Source organism: Chenopodium album, chromosome 4 (assembly GCF_948465745.1).
Source record: "Chenopodium album chromosome 4, dcCheAlbu1.1, whole genome shotgun sequence".
Classification (NCBI taxonomy): Eukaryota; Viridiplantae; Streptophyta; class Magnoliopsida; order Caryophyllales; family Amaranthaceae; genus Chenopodium; species Chenopodium album.
In genome coordinates, this window is record NC_137837.1 from 79,630,287 (window position 1) to 79,643,276 (window position 12,990).

Below are 12,990 nucleotides of genomic sequence, written 5' to 3' on the forward strand. Positions count from 1 at the left end.
TCAACAATGTTTTTGACATGTCATATGCTAGCTGAAGAATGATGTCCATGTCCAGTCATACTAAATGTAACGTTACTATGGAGCAACGCATATAAATGGAAGGACACCCACACCACCATTAAAGCTTCCTCATCGTCATAGTTATTAGTAATTGCAATGGAATCGGTTTGTCAAATGAGTTCATTGAGTTGCTCAATGTTAGTTTTCATCACAACGAATGTATGAAATATAGTTAAAAATAACCAAATAACAAGTATAGCATATGAAGCTAGCTATGAACAAAACCTATGACCGGGCAAAAATTAGTACATGAAATATAGTAAAAATAACCAAATAACAAGTATAGCATATGAAGCTAGCTATGAACAAAACCTATGATCGGCAAAAATCAGTACATGAAGATTGACAAAACATTGAACAAGGAATTTCCTTCTAAACTCGAACAGATAAAGAGCTTAATGTCTGTCAACTACGAGTACAAAATTCAAACAAGCAATATACAATCAAAAAAGATGGTAAAACATAAGCTATCTGTAGATGGACCTGGTCTTTATACATCCAACTTGAAGATATGGTAAACAGGACGACCATGCATACCGATGAGGAAGACTTGATAGATGATAGAGGACCTCTCACCTCTGTTCATCTGTTGATTCCGTTTGAAAAAATCATCTTCATAATAATGAGTTAATACAATTTAATGCAGGATACATTTTTCTATCTACTACTGGTAAATTTAAAATGGCTGGTAGGACTGTAGGAGAGATCATATCATCCTTTGGCCAACTTCACATGCCACTCCTGTAATTGCAGTTATGATGAGGCACACAAATTTCTGCAAACAAAAAAGATCAAGTTATAATGTAGCCTAGCGTGATGAATTTCCTTTTACCCTGTTTCTGAACCTTATACCCTCTTTATATGTTATCCTAGAGAAGGCTTTTGTCTTGCAATCCATCTTCCAATCCTCAAAAGAGGTGCAACTGTTGGAACTTATTTGGCAGATTCTAGATTTTGGATCTAGAACAACCACAATGCTATCGCCAACACTTCAAGGTTAATGGATCAGTTTTGGTTCAGTTGATCTTGGCGCAACAAGTTAGGCACTAACCTCAGGTATGAATGCTTTTTAGATTATAAATTACTATTGCTACCTGTGTAGTTGAAATGAGTTGGGTAAAGGCATGATTTTGGTTTAGATTCTTTTAGCGTGCAGAGGTAAAGACCGGGCTAACTTAGAAGGTAATCCTTTATGGGACAACTATCAATAGACATTTTTATTGCAGTGGGAAAAGCTTTACCTCAAACACCAGATAAATCATTATACTGCCAAGGGTTGAACTCCTTGGTTTTCACATCTTCAAGCTCAACAATATCGGAGCTATCTATAGCTGCCTGATGCTCAGTGTATTTACCATTGTACTGGTAAATCTCCATATCACCCCAGGGGGTAGTTGCAACATCTTCGGTCAAATCAAACCATCTTGGAGTGAATTTGTCGCCCTTGGTTTCTCGATTTCTCTTTTCTGCTCTTTGTCTCTCCTCCAAACTGAAATAGAATATAATCCAAAACCTTAACGTAAAAGGACATAAGCACATAGCAGCACAAAATTTATTTTACCATAGAACAGGAACAAGGATTTTTCTGTATTAAGGTACAAAAGCTTCTCAAACATGTTTTCTTTTCTCTTTGTATTAAGTTTGCGTTGTACAGCTTGTACACTAGAAAGCTCATGCAAAATTGACAAATCACTAATTTATGTGTGTTGTATATGTCAGGTGATGGCCATAATAAAAAAAATATCCTTGCTAACTGTTCTTCATCATCACATGAATATAATAACACTGAATGAGTGTCAAAGCAGGACACTAACATGAATGTTAAATAATGTAACATCATCAAGACTTGTGATACTTCTATCTTCTTGCAAGAAAAGACATGTACAAGGGTAAGACCAAAAGCAACAGCACAGGATCAGTCTGACACCAGCCAAGATAGAAACATAGGATGGAAAATGAAGCGGACATTTATATTTTTTACAACCTGCTGAAGCAGCAATATTCAGACACTCCCAAACAATCAACATTGTTTAAAATATCATAGTTACCATATAGTCAAGATTAGAATAGAGGCTATTTCTCAAACTTACAGCACAAAAAACAATGTTCAGATCTTGATTAAATGGTTCATAGCTTTAATGACACATCAGGGAAATACCTCCACATTATTGGAAAATTTCAGAATAGAGTTCAGCACAAAGATTAAGAGTAGTTATTATGAAAATGGGGGATGGAGATAGGAAAAAGAGTACAGGTAAGTGTTGTGATTCTTGTGAAAAGAAATTAATTGCAGTGGAGAGAGAATAGGCAAAGCAATTATATTTTTTTTACAGAGTAGTGTACTTGAAAAAGGAAAGGTGGAGATCATTTCTGAGCATCTAAAAATAGTATCTGCAAAATATCTTTTAATTTGGAACAGAAAAGGTAAAAAAAAATCCCAAAATATGAACAGGCACTGATCATATTTGCAGGCTTGCAGCATAATGCCATATCCATCAGCCAACTTTCACATTGGTCACTCATTTCATGGAACAGTCCAAAAATGTAGAAACACGGCCATATTTTCAGCACCAGACTTGGATAAATCGCCCATCTCAAGAGCATATCTATCAGGCCGTAAACGTGAATCTGATGCCAGTAACTTCTTGGGGGCTGTATCAAAACTGTTTATCTTGTGGGCAAAGTATGTATATTGATATTTGTCATTTTTCGGAGTATCAAGATGACAAGCCTGCAAAATGTATACATAAACAACAGTCATGATGAGGGTGTGAAAACTGAAACCAAATTTAGCAGAAATTGAAGATTACATAAAGGCGCGTAATTTGCTGATGAACTACTGACCTTATATTATTTCAAACCAATTAAGTTTAAATAAGTTTAATGAGTTCAGATAATTTCAGACAAGTTAAAGCAAATAAGCTCATATAAAATAATTTTAGACATAATAAGTTCAAACAACATGAAAAGAATAGAACAGACCCTTAGTTTTGAGACTTTAATACTTTATACTAGATATCATGCAGAATAGAAGAATCCTATCTTTTTTTTTTTTTTTTTACCCATAGAAGAATCCTATCACTGAAAGAGAATTAAGCATCATTTTTTATTTTTTTAAATTTCATCAGATATTCATAGACTATTATAAATCCATTAAGTAAGATATACTCATACATTCATAGATTTATTATAGGAAAGATAAAGAAACACCAAAACTGACACATCTAAGTTCTAACAGTCATAAGGCTTAAGAATAAGCCAGTCATCATGTTCAATTCCATCCGCGTATCCACCCTTATGCTCAAAATATTTCATTGAATGGTTCAAGGAGATTAAAGCCATAAAGACATATCAGAGAAAAACTGAAGTTTTTTTAGATATGAACCTCTTTCAGTTCTGTGCCAGGTAGAGGTTCCCCTTCCACATCACATGGTTGATAACTCATTGACTCGTTCCATTTTCCGGTCATCAATATTTTAGGCTCCTCATTAGCATCATATACATAACCATCCACCTCATATCGACTAGCTCTACAAGAAAATACAACCTTAAATAAGCCAGAATAAACCTTAAAGAAAAATGAGTGCAGGGAAATAAAATAGTCTTCAAGCCTGCAGACTTGAAATAGAGTTGCCACTTGCCAATCTAATGACATATAAAAACAAGCAACACTGGATAAGCCATGTCAAATACCCATCTAACTATTCTAAGCCAAAATAGGTAAGAATTATATAAAAAAATAAATAATAAATAATAAAAATAAGTAATAAATTAGACTTATAGCAGAAAGCCAGAAACAGGAAGTGCACGTAACAAGTGCACTCTGCATGGGCTTAGGGCTAACAAATGGTACTGGCAAATCAAACTTGGAGACACACATTTGACTACAGAATGCCATGGACTAAGCCAAATGTCTTACTAAACAATCCTCTACTTATTGGCTGAGAGCTAGCATGTTAATTGTCTTTCAAACATTCTAATGCAAGTCTTATTAGACACTATGATGATGGTATTGTATGTCAAAACAAAGGAATAATAATAAAGAAATTAATAATAATAATAATAATAATAATAATAATAATAATAATAATAAAACAAGAAGATAATCAAGCAGAGAAAATACTAAGCGCATCATTGTCTGGAATAAAAATTTTGTAATTAAACAAAATCACTACAAACCCAAACCAACCACATGGTTGAAAATACAGCACAACTTTATCTCCAGTAGTTAAATTGGTCAGTATCATCTCGCCAGGTGAATCCACCCAAGTTCGGCCAAATATTAGGTTATGAACTTTTGTAGGAGGTGGGACCAAATCCAACACTACACCACTTCTTTTGAGAGTGACACGTGTCCTGCATTCAAGATAACCATGATTAATAACACGGCAAACTAAAACATTATGATGTAGTAAGCTTCACTGCCATATACTATCGGACTATCCATCACAGCACTAATTCACATGAAAATAAATGTGTCAAGAATCAAGAGATATAGAATTATTTTTTAACATAGAGTAATAGTAATAGTGATGTCAAAGCACCCACTTTGGATAGAGATAAAACAGAAATGAGAGTCATGGGTCTAAGTTCTGGTTGTTTTCTGGTCATGCTAGGCATGACTCCTACATGCCTAAATAAAAAGCTTCTAGATCATACCAGGGGCTGCACAGCCGTCATACGAGCTCACACTACTCTGTTCATTAAAGTCCAGGAAATAAAGAGCCCCAGAATGAGGCAAGAAGCAAGCAACACCACTTCTACAATCCACACTGAGCTAGCACAACCATTTCATGTCCCCTGATGCTCTTGTGCTGTAGCTTTCATCAAGCATTAGCAATAGAATTCTTTTGATTTTACTCATTAGTGATGCAAGCATGATGCTGATAATAGTTAACGCCAGGAAATATGTGCTTCCACATAGGGTTCAACAAAAGAGAGAGATAGAGAGAGAGTGAGTTCTTTAGCTTGTTAATGATATTGCCTTAGTGATTACATTTTTCCTTTTGTGACTTTGATGCTTCGTTAATCCAAGCTTGTTGCTAGTTCATTGGAGTATTTTTACTTCCTTGTTTAACTGCTTTAGCTTTTCTTTCTCTAATGTGAGTTCATATCTCTATTTTCCCGTTCAATGTCAGAACAAATAACCCTGAAAATATTTTCTTTTAAACATTAATTTTGGAAGATTTTGATTCAAATCATCAGAATTCCAAGGGGTCTGTACACATCAACTTTTGGTATGCATGTCAAGGATACATATATCATCAAAGCTGACATCTGAGCAAAAATCTTATTGGGTTAGCAAAAGCTTGAAATTTTAAACCCCCCAATCATTTTACGTCCTCCCTTTCTTTCTCCACAGTACACCTCAACGCATATTCTGAAATTATCCTTTTCTGCCTATAGTTTTTCAAAATCCTCAATTGTCAAACTCTAAATCCACATATGTAATTCCTCAGCTTAAACTGAGGAAGATAAAAAGAACTCATTTCATGATATATCCAATTCCAACTTCCAAAGGAACATGTCAATGAAGCCAACGTCTTAAACAAGTCTTGGGTAAAAATTAAATTGGCAAGCTAAAGATAAAGTGGCATACCTACCCCAAAGAAAATTTGAAGATGGCAGAGCTTTTGGAGATGAAAGAAAGATTCCAATGAAGCAATAAAGGTACAACAGAGATGATGATTAGGATATCAATCATCAAAACAGAGCTTCTATACTTGGAAGGTAACTATAACCCTCTTGCATCCTTTGAATGGATTGAGGAAAATAACATCTTGACAACAAAGATTGCAATGATACTAATGTAAATTGGCCATTCTCTAGTTTATGAATTACAGAAATGTGCTTAGCAGAACGAAAGGGAAACCTGTAACTTGAAAGGTGCTTGCACCAAAAACAATTCATTAAAGTAAAGGCTCAAGCTCCATGTCAATTGCACAATGCACTAAGGAACTTGAAAAACTAATGTTGATGATATTTAACTTGAATGGTATCTTTTGAGCACAAAACAATCAGGTAAATCGTTGGTTTTGACCCTAATATAAGGCAGACGATTGCCATGAAACCACCTCACTTTTTGAGGATGTAGTACAATTGGCTTAATGTGTGAGAAACATAGCATGACTAAAGGATACTTTTTGCTCTTGTAGTTCACTAAAGCTAATTTCAAGGCCTCTAGAATGGGGTCTATCAAAGAAATTACTGACCGACAACTATGAGCAAGACTCACATACAGTTTTCATTTAAAAATGATCACCACAAGTCTAAAAGAAATTACAATTTTCCCAACCAATGTATCTTCAAAAACCTATTTTATGATCATTTTAAATTGGCATCACACCACAAAAAGGCTAGGCATACTTTGCACCGCATACATCAAGTGCAACCTTAACCACAAACACCTACTAGGAAATTAGATAGCACCATAAAAGATTAAAATAAATACATTACTTACCTTCCCATGGGATAAACATCAAGGGAGTTGCCTAAAAATTTAGTCTTCAGCTTTGATGTCAGATCATATGTAAAATGCTCATTCTCACAATGTCCAACACTCATAGGAGGATGATGACTCACCTAAAATATACAGAAAATGCAAATCATCAACACTACCTAATTAAATGCAAGAATAGCAGTCATGGTAAAATTGCTAGATTAGGTAGAAAGAGAAATTAATGTCCAGATTTATTTCAAAGTCCTGTTCCAAAAGAAGCTACAAACATGTGTTGGTTAAACAGAAGTTCAAAGACAGACAGACCTGCTCTGAAATAAAAGTAATCCCATTATGATTGACCATTTCATAGGTTTCACCAAGGATGGGATTAAAAGGCTTCCAGGTGCGCTGTAAAGCATAGTACGTACACAGATATTGCCCAAGATGCTGCAACCAATACATGTATAGATTTTCATATCAAATGAAACATGAATTTGCCTCAGATTCTATCAGAGAGTCTGCTCAGTTGCTCACCAGCATAAACCAATCGCAGATAAGGATCTTCACATTCATCAGCCTGATCTAACAGGTAACTGTACTCCATTATCTGTAACAACCATACACCATTTCCAAAGTTAAACCCAAATCACAACATCTATATACTGGTAAGCAAAAATATCACTGCACATGCATCAATGGTAAACAAGAGACGACACAAACCTCTGCCATTTTCTGCAGCATAGTCATAGGCTCGAAGATTATAACTGGTAGAGTTACCATTGATGTCACATCTGACCCTATGTAGTTCTGCATCATTTTCCAGTAGCTATCTCTCTCCTGTAATCACAGAATTTAAACAAATGAAGTAAGCAATATTAATATTGATTTAGAACAGGCCTGAAAGCTTTTGAGATCAATCACTCCAAGGTTTCTTATGGTGAAGGTCAACTTATACCAAAAATAAGCATACTCAAAAGTCTGAGTTATCGAAGCAACCATACATTGTTACATGAACTATCCCCAAAAGCTACTTAGTAACATGTATAATAGGTAAATTATACTAGAAAGATTCTAATATAAGTATGAAGTTTCTTAATTTGAAACAATCTGATCTTAGTACAAACATAAACATCAAACATAACTTCCATGATTCCATCCCAATAAAATACAAACAAAAATTCATAATTTAGTACACCCAAAGCTATTTTCTGTTCACGGAAGCTCTTCCATTCCGCATAGGTACACCCGGGTGTATAACGAAAATTGTGCGACAACAAGTCGAATTTTGATAAATTCAATCACATAAATAGCAGATATACAAACCTCTTGTTTCCACCTTCCTCTCTGTGCTTCTTCTTCAGCATCATCCTTACCTCCCTCAGGATTTACGACTTCCAGATTTTCATACCCTATAAACCTAAAGATCACATAAAAATTCATAACCAATACTTAATAAAAGGAGAAAATATTCACCAAAAATCAAGCATTAAATTACATTTTTAAAAATGGTTTGATTGAAAACAATCATCATAAAAAATTGAAAATAACCAAACAAAAAAATTATCATCAAAAAGAAAAAATAGTGGAGTAATTCACTAATTAACATTAAAATAATCAGAATATAGAACAACATTCAAAAGCGTAGAAATCAAAAAAATGCTTGAAAAAGAGGAAATACCCATTGACAGATCTATGCATGGCGTTACTGAACATGGATAAGCTGGAAGTCATAGAAGAGAAAAATCCCTTATTTTCCATATTCTTCTTGGGGCTTGGCATAATTGATTGAAAATTTGTGATCAAATTGAATGATTAAGATTCAAATCGGAAACCCTAATTTATGAAATTCGAAGCAGATAAATTTATGGGATCGAAGGAGTGAGCATGACAAAGTAGACTATGCAGGAGTCAGCCAATATTGGTCGTGTTTATTTGACTTTTTTTTTAAACGGGTATTTATTAGACTTTTCATTACCTAACTTCCCCATCAAATATGTTACTCCGTCCAAATTTTATTTTTATTTTTCCTATGTGATGCACGGTTTATAAAAAAATTACTATGTATTTTTATAATTTATACAAAAAAAAAAAAAAAAAAAAAAGAATATACGTAGTATATAAATAAAAATTATGCACTATGTATAAATATTTTTGTAATTTCAAAATTTAGATTTTCATTAAAGTTATGATAGGATACTTGTTTAACGTAGTCTAATACGGAGTATATATTTCAATTCAATGTAGGAGTCTACTTATTAGTGTGCTATTTACAATTATTTTATTTTTATGATAAATTAATAGATTGTGGACTTGTGGTTGTGGTTGTAATGTAGAAGCTTCTAATAGTGAAATTTCAAAATTGTTAAATATGGTAGATGTACAAAAAAAAATGACATCATTCAATTCTTTCATTTATGCGAAAACTTTTTTTTTAGAGCGGCATGTGGACAATAATAACGTCAGCAATTAGTTGTGCAGATTTGAACCCACAACCTGAAAAATTGATAGGAATAATCTCAATTTTGCCTGATTCGCTGAAAATAATCCCAACTATCGATTATTTATAAATAATCCCAACTTTATACCCCGATCTTTTTTAACGATCTCGAGTGACTTAAAACCTATTAAAACGGTGAAGTCTTCATTTGTTGACTGTTGGACTTTAATATCTCTCCTAATTAATGCCACATCATCTCTTTCTCCCTCCCAAGTCCCAACTACCTCAAAGATTACCTCGCCAAAATTTCTCACGAAATGCAAAAAAAAAAAAAAAAAAAAAAAAAGGCAGCCATAATTTGTTTCAACCATAATTGTACTTCCTCATACATCACAAGGTCTAATTACTAGATTACGGTGGTCTAGGAGGCAAAAGTTGTCAACTTTTGAGTGGAAACTAGTGTGCACCCCGGGCGATGCCCGGGTTGCTATTTTGTGTACTTCTTGCTTTAACTTAGCAATTTTGTTCGACTATTTGTATAGTAAGTGTGTGAGTGGTTCGGGCGTTGCCTCGGATGTCACTTTTTTTTTTTACATTATATATTTTTATATTCTAATCTTGTGAAAAATAAATAAATTATATTTACCTTTATTTTACTTAATAAATGAAAGGAGTATATAATATTATGTGCAGCTTCAAACATTAATAATAGTTTGTTGAGATGGTGAATGTATTACTTCTATGTCTTTGAGGTTATGGGTTCGAATCTTGTAGCACACATACTTTAATTTGAAGAGTGCCACGTGGCACCGTTCCTTTAAAAGGAACGCCTTTTAATATATAGTATAGAAGATTACTTCTTTAGGTAAGTAATAATCCACTAAAAATTTCACAATTAGTCTCTTGCACATTAAATGCCCCAAATCAATTGCAAACATAAACCCTAGTTTTAACCCAATTCAATTTTTTATGGTCAAATAAATACTTAATTAATTCAATTATTTAACTATAATTAAGAACAAAAAACACACTTATCGGCAATTCTAGACAATCGTAGAACTTCATTCTAATATTTACACCATTTTTCACAGTTCGAACTTCAGCGTCATGTCCACAATTGCAGTTCAAATTTGGTGAAAACCCCCCAACAATTCTTGAGGAAGAAGAGCCACTAGAACATGAATGCCTCCTATATAATTGATTAGGAAAAAGAAAAACAAAAACAAAGAAAAAGAAAAGGAGAACATAGCAAAAATGCAAAAGGTTGGAGCAAACAGAGAGTCTGAGCAAATAAAACAAATAGGGGGGTTGGTTTTTCCCAACTAACGTGTAATTAAAGGGAAATTAATCTAGGTTTCAAAAAAAAAGGGAAATTAATCTAAATTCCCCGGGTCATTTTTTGTATATAAAAAAATTATAATAAATTAAAGTGAAATTTATTGGTGGTTTTATAATTTTTAAAAAATAATTTTTTTTGATAAATATTATTAAACGTTATCAAAATTCATTAAGAAATACGAAGTATGCAGTAACCTAACTTTTGTACTTCATTTTAGTTTGTTTTATTTGTTAAAGGAATTTTATCTATCATTAAAAATTTCTTCAAGGTAAACACATGTTGTGGTTTTGAAATTGCTATGTACTTTTGTGTTACATATTTTAAATATATAAAAGTTGTATGAATTATGGATGGGTAAATAAAAGAATGAGATTATATTGAAGTATATACATACATTATTTATCAAATCATGATGACACGTGACAAGAATAACGACACGTGGCATGATGACAATTCTTGTCGTGACTTTTAATAGATATATAGATATAGATATAGATATAGATTCTGTTTCGGGTATATTTTGGATTTCCTGGGATACTGGTCACGCTCTTCTGGCAACGAGACATTCCAACCTGCGCCTCCGATGATCAAGTTAGTGATCGGAACGGAAAAGGCTAGAGAGAGAAAGTAGAGAGAAGTTGGAGCTATTTAATGCTCTGTTGTTTGTAAATGTCTTATTCCACCCCTCCCATCATAAATGATTGGGGTATTTATAGGGGTGGGACTCGTGCCCCTTTCTAGGGTTTGTACCCTAGATCTATCTGACGTGATTGGTTACGCAATAAGCAGATGCCACGTGTTACTTTGGGGGCGCCGCTTTGCGGCTTTCATTGATATCTCTCGGGATTTGGGCCCTGACGTTGTTAGGCCTCTTTGGCGTGCTGATAAAAAGGGAACATATGCCCTAAACACGTGGCGTCTTCTCATGATGACACGTGTCACCCTCTTACTGGGCCACGTGTCACTACGAGATTGGCCTGAAAACCTTGGGTGCTCTTGAGCTGAATGCGTGACATCTTCCTGTGGTGACATGTGTCACCCTATAACTGGGCCACGTGTCACTACGGGATTGGTCCACGTATACGAGGTATTTTTTCCCTCAACAGATTCAACTTCTTATAATTGTTGGGTTCCACGTCAGCTACAAACAGACTATAATAGATGCATTAACTTGTTGGGACCAATAAAAAAGATCGGGGTATAAAGTTGGGATTGTTTAAAAATAATTAATAGTTGGGATTATTTTGAGCGAATCGAACAAAATTGAGATTATTCTTGTCAATTTTTCCTTAAAATTAAATATAAATAACGATTTCAGTTATGGAATTAATGCATTACCTCGAAGCATCGCTCGAGCCTTAAAACTAGTTCAACTATTAAAAGTCACCCCCACTATTACTTTTTTTTTTTACCAAATAGAGCCTTAGTTTAATTTTGCATGGTTAATGTTTTTATTTTTGTTTTTATTTATTTTTAATAAAACCCACAAAGGGGAAAGCTCAATTACTTAAATCAGAAATAGCAAGTTCAAGCACCTGAGGTGGAATTACATCATGCCACATTCTTTGGTCAATCACCCATGGTTAACAATGAACCAAATAGTGAGCAATTTTATTCCATCATATCCTCTTCTCACAAAAGACCACTTAACATAATTAAAACTACTGCTAAGAGCTAAGATATCATCTACAACTAAATTAAAAGATCCAGACCCTGACAACTCATCTCGCAAAGCTTGAATAACTACCAAACAATCACTTTTCTATAACCAGCTGCTGCACACCATGATCATTCGCCAACCTCAACCCTGCAAGAACAGCCATAGCCTCCGTAATATTTGGCTCCTAAGTGATTGGGTAGTCGAACACGCACTAACAACCCCATTATCATTCCTTAGCACTGCACCCAAACCAGCCCCCAAGCCATGCATACTACCTGCACCAACATTAACTTTAAGGTACTAGCAGCAGGGGGTAGCCACGCATCAGACCCAGACAACACAACATAATTCGCCTTATTTGACAGCCCACTAAGCTCTTCAATCACCTCACCACAAGTTTTCATCGCATAATTGGTAGAAGGAATAATCGGTCGTTGGACAATCACCCTAAAACCAAACAATATTTCTACCTAAACTAACCTAAGACAAGTCTAGGGTAAGTAGAGGATCGTATCCACAGGAAATGGGTAAGTACACCGAGAGTATGAAACGGTTGCAATCTAGTTTGGTCACAAATTGGGGGTTTTGATTAGGTAACTACTATGGAGACAAACACTAGGGGGAAATGGGGATCGACTCCAACCAAACCAACGAATCAAAACAATAGGCAAGCATGAACACAAATTGGGTGATAGAGAGAGCACTCAACATTGCCTTCTTTCGAAGCCACAACACTAAGCATTCCTAAACCAAACTCAACTAACAAGATAGGCCAACCAAGTCTTAACAATGAGAAGTAGACTACTAACTCGGGTTTGTCTTTCGATCGGTCCAAGAAAGCATTAAGGCACAAGCAATTGGGATTTCTCACCTAATTGTTGCAACTAATACTACCACATCATTCAAACAAGGAACCATAATCAAGAGGAATTTAGCATAATCATATAAGAAAAGGCTCACAACTAGACTCCATCTCTCAATGCAAGCATAAAAGTGAATACATGAGCAATAAGTGGCCATCCAATTACACATGCAATTAACCAATTCTTTAACAA

General features: G+C 34.5%; 1 pseudogene across 1 annotated transcript; it reads right to left on the bottom strand.

Moving 5' to 3' along the window:
* Positions 1-600: 600 nt before the first annotated feature.
* LOC145629482 (oxysterol-binding protein-related protein 3C-like) lies at positions 601-8,426 on the bottom strand (annotated as a pseudogene). Its single transcript, XR_014111687.1, has 11 exons — positions 8,178-8,426; positions 7,823-7,916; positions 7,220-7,336; positions 7,034-7,106; positions 6,824-6,946; positions 6,521-6,642; positions 4,240-4,416; positions 3,446-3,590; positions 2,613-2,791; positions 1,302-1,549; positions 601-835 (listed from the first exon to the last, which is right to left on the bottom strand). The product of XR_014111687.1 is annotated as an oxysterol-binding protein-related protein 3C-like (transcript).
* Positions 8,427-12,990: the final 4,564 nt, after the last annotated feature.